This window comes from Hemiscyllium ocellatum, chromosome 44 (genome assembly GCF_020745735.1).
Source record: "Hemiscyllium ocellatum isolate sHemOce1 chromosome 44, sHemOce1.pat.X.cur, whole genome shotgun sequence".
In the NCBI taxonomy this organism is placed as follows: domain Eukaryota; kingdom Metazoa; phylum Chordata; class Chondrichthyes; order Orectolobiformes; family Hemiscylliidae; genus Hemiscyllium; species Hemiscyllium ocellatum.
The window spans coordinates 11,704,061-11,708,737 of NC_083444.1; the positions used below are offsets into that span (position 1 = coordinate 11,704,061).

Consider the following 4,677-nt stretch of genomic DNA (forward strand, 5'->3'; position numbering starts at 1 on the left):
CTGGACAAACTGAGCAAGCCGGGTTGGCGGCCGGTCCTGGAGAAGGGTTACACATTCCTGATGTTACCCCAGCCCCAGTGGGTTCTTCCAGTGGCCGGTCTGTCTCCCTTTGATTCCGGAATCTACAGTTTGTTAAGTCTGTTGGCCTGGCAGGGGACAGAGAGAGAGAGAGAGAGAGAGAACCCAGAGCTAGTGCTCCCAAATCTCTGACTAAAGCTGAACAATGCAGGAGAGATGTGGCAGGGAAAGGGTTAACGAACATTTTTTAAAAATGAGAAAACGCAAGAGGTTAGAGAAGGATCGAGTCCCCTCCCAGGTTTTGTTGCTCCTCTGTTTGCGTGTTTGTCTCTGTGTCTCTCTCTCTCTCTCAATTTCCTGAGATGGTCCCAGGAATTGGAGATACCAGATTAGGATTTTGAGGAGGGAGGTCCCCCACACTCACACAGAGAGAGAGAGAGAAAACGAGAGAGGGGAAAGGCAGGAGGGAGGAGAGAGAGGGAGAGAGAGAGAAAACGAGAGAGGGGAAAGGCAGGAGGGAGGAGAGAGAGAGAGAGAGAGGGGAAAGGCAGGAGGGAGGAGATAGAGAGAAAACAAGAGAGGGGAAAGGCAGGAGGGAGGAGAGAGAGAGAGGGAGGAGAGAGGAAAGGCAGGAGGGAATAGAGAGAGAGAGGGGGAGGAGAGAGGAAAGGCAGGAGGGAATAGAGAGAGAGAGAGAGAGAGGTGAAGTACAGCGAGACTGGGAAGAAACGAAACCACCCACAACTCTGTCACTCCTCTGGGAGCAGAGTGAGAGGAGGAAGTTTCGGGAACAAAAAGACTTGCCTTTTCCTCTCTCTTTGTAGAGAGAGAGAGAGAGAGAGAGTCTCCCAGCTGCAGCTGATGTTCAACAGGTAAGAGGGAGAGTGAGAGAGAGTGAGTGAGAGAGTGAGTGAGAGAGTGAGTGTGTCTTGGATGTAAGGGGAGGATTTTCTTCCCCCCCTTTCCCTCCCCCAGCGAGGGGAAGAGGATAATTCGGTGGGCAGAGCCTATCTAAACCCTACCCCCACCTCTCCTCCCCAGCTCTCCACCACCGTCCTTCCCCTCCCCCCCCCCCATAAAAACAACACACTCTCCCATCTCTGTGTGTGCTCCCGTCCCCCACCAGCTCCAGGCGATGTCAGGCTGCAGGGTCAGTGTCCCAGAGCTCCCCGCTCCCTCCGCACAGACTCTCAGCTGGACAGAGACAGAGGATTCGGGAACACCAGGAGGCTATTCAGCCCCTCGACCCTGTACCTGCCCTGTACAACCCTGCCTGGCCTTGCTGTCTCCTTCTGCCTGTTCCCCTTTGGATTCCAGCATCTGCACTTTTCGTTTGGTCCCAACCCCAGGCCACAGCATCACAGCCTTTCATCCCACTCCCCCCTTCCCCTCGGTCCCTCTCCCCCCTTCTCCTCGATCCCACTCCCCCTCGGTCCCTCTCCCCCCTTCCCCTCGATCCCACTCCCCCCTTCCCCCCAGTCCCTCTCCCCCTCGATCCCTCTCCCCCTCGATCTCTCACCCCCCTTCCCCTCGATCTCTCACCCCCCTTCCCCTCGATCTCTCTCCCCTCTCCCCCTCAATCCCACTCCCCCCTTCCCCTCGGTCCCTCTCCCCCCTTCCCCTCAGTCCCTCTCCCCCTCGGTCCCTCTCCCCCTCAGTCCCACTCCCCCTCGATCTCTCTCCCCCCTTCCCCTCGATCTCTCTCCCCTCTCCCCCTCAATCCCACTCCCCCCCCCCCCTCAGTCCCTCTCCCCCTCGGTCCCTCTCCCCCTCAGTCCCTCTCCCCCTCGGTCCCTCTCCCCCCTTCCCCTCGATCCCACTCCCCCTTCCCCTCGGTCCCTCTCCCCCCCTTCCCCTCGATCCCACTCCCCCCTTCCCCTCGGTCCCCCTCCCCCCTTCCCCTCGGATCCCATTCCCCTCCTTCCCCTCGGTCCCTCTCCCCCCTTCCCCTCGGTCCCTCTCCCCCTTCCCCTCGATCCCTCTCCCCCCCCCTCCCCTCGGTGCCTCTCCCCCCTTCCCCTCGGTCCCACTCCCCCCTTCCCCTCGATCCCTCTCCCCCTTCCCCTCGGTCCCACTCCCCCCTTCCCCTCGATCCCTCTCCCCCCTTCCCCTCGGATCCCACTCCCCCTTCCCCTCGATCCCTCTCCCCCCTTCCCCTCGGATCCCACTCCCCCCTTCCCCTCGGTCCCTCTCCCCCCTTCCCCTCGATCCCACTCCCCCCTTCCCCTCGATCCCTCTCCCCCTCGGTTCCACTCCCCCCTTCCCCTCGGTCCCACTCCCCCCTTCCCCTCGGTCCCTCTCCCCCCTTCCCCTCGATCCCACTCCCCCCTTCCCCTCGATCCCTCTCCCCCTCGGTTCCACTCCCCCCTTCCCCTCGGTCCCTCTCCCCCTTCCCCTCAGTCCCTCTCCCCCCTTCCCCTCGATCCCTCTCCCCCCTTCCCCTCGGTCCCTCTCCCCCCCTTCCCCTCGATCCCTCTCCCCCCTTCCCCTCGGTCCCTCTCCCCACTTCGCCTCGGTCCCTCTCCCCCTTCCCCTCGGTCCCTCTCCCCCCTTCCCCTCGATCCCTCTCCCCCTTCCCCTCGGTCCCTCTCCCCCCTTCCCCTCGATCCCTCTCCCCCTTCCCCTCGGTCCCTCTCCCCCCTTCCCCTCGATCCCTCTCCCCCTTCCCCTCGGTCCCTCTCCCCCCTTCCCCTCGATCCCTCTCCCCCTTCCCCTCGGTCCCTCTCCCCCCTTCCTCTCGATCCCTCTCCCCCTTCCCCTCGGTCCCTCTCCCCCCTTCCCCTCGATCCCTCTGCCCCCTTCCCCTCGATCCCTCTGCCCCCTTCCCCTTGATCCCTCTAGCCCTGGGCTTTGACAAACCCTCACTGATGTTGACAAGGTCACGGGGAGGGGAGTGTATGGACCAGGCCAAGGCCATATCCCCAGGATAGTCAAACCGAAAGGGGACATATTTTTAAAGTTAGAGGAGAAAGCTTTTTACCGTAAAGGACACGAGGGGGCTATTCTGTGTGTGGTTCAGACTTCCTGAGGAAGTGGTGAATGTACGGACAGTTACAAAATGACATTTGGATGAGTTATCGAACAGAAATGGTTCCAGAGGGATATATGCCCGGAGCAGGCAACTGGAACTGATTTAGTTTGGGATTGTGGTCGGTACGGGCTGTTCGAGCCGAAGGGTCTGTTTTCCCGTGCTGGATGATTCTGTCCAACACCTTCTTAGAATCCCCTACAGTGTTGAAACAGGCCCTTCGGCCCAACAAGTCCACACCAGCCCTTGCGAAGAGTAACCCACCAAGATCCATTCCCCGACCCTGTTACTCTACCTTCACCCCTGACTAACTCACCCTAACCTGCACATCCCTGGACACAATGGGTAATGTAGCATGGCCAATCCACCCTAACCTGCACATCCCTGGGCACTATGGGTAATTTAGCATGGCCAATCCACCCTAACCTACACATCGCTGGACACTATGGATAATTTAGCATGGCCAATCCACCCTAACCTACACATCCCTGCACACTCTGGGTAATTTAGCATGGCCAATCCACCTTAACCTGCACATCCCTGGACACTATGGGTAATTTAGCATGGCCAATCCACCTTAACCTGCACATCCCTGGACACTATGGGTAATTTAGCACGGCTAATCCACCCTAACCTGCACATCCCTGGGCACTATGGGTAATTTAGCACGGCCAATCCACCCTAACCTACACATCCCTGAACGCTATGGGTAATTTAGCATGGCCATTCCACTCTAACCTGCACATCCCTGGGCACTATGGGTAATTTAGCATGGCCAATCCATCCTAACCTGCACATCCCTGGGCACTATGGGTAATTTAGCACGGCTAATCCACTCTAACCTGCACTTCCTTGGACACTAGGGGTAATTTAGCACGGCCAATCCACCCTACCCTGCACTTCCCTGGAACTATTGGTAATTTAGCACGGCCAATCCACCCTAACTTGCACATCCCTGGGCACTGTGGGTAATTTAGCACGGCCAATCCACCCGAATCTGCACATCCCCGGGCACTATGGGTAATTTAGCACGGCCAATCCACCCTAACCTGCACATCCCTGGACACTATGGGTAATTTAGCATGGCCAATCCACCTTAACCTGCACATCCCTGGACACTATGGGTAATTTAGCATGGCCAATCCACCCTAACCTGCACATCCCTGAACACTATGGGTAATTTAGCATGGCCAATCCACCTTAACCTGCACATCCCTGGGCACTATGGGTAATTTAGCACGGCCAATCCACCCTAACCTGCACATCCCTGGGCACTATGGGTAATTTAGCATGGCCAATCCACCCTAACCTGCACATCACTGGGCACTATGGGTAATTTAGCACGGCTAATCCATCCTAACCTGCACATCCCTGGGCACTATGGGTAATTTAGCACGGCCAATCCACCCTAACCTACACATCCCTGGACGCTATGGGTAACTTAGCATGGCCAATCCACCCTATCCTACACATCCCTGGGCACTATGGGTAATTTAGCACGGCCAATCCATCCTAACCTGCACATCCCTGGGCACTATGGGTAATTTAGCACGGCCAATCCACCCTACCCTGCACATCCCTGGAACTATTGGTAATTTAGCACGGCCAATCCACCCTAACCTGCACATCCC

General features: G+C 58.0%; 1 protein-coding gene across 1 annotated transcript in view; it reads left to right on the forward strand.

Annotated features, from left to right (window-relative positions):
- The first annotated feature begins 611 nt into the window (after positions 1-611).
- Positions 612-4,677, forward strand: part of LOC132835313 (phospholipid scramblase 2-like) — a 43,005-nt gene continuing 38,939 nt past the window's right edge. The window contains exon 1 of the mRNA XM_060854758.1: positions 612-890. The gene's annotated coding sequence lies outside the window, so the exon portion shown is untranslated. The remainder of the gene's footprint in view (positions 891-4,677) is intronic.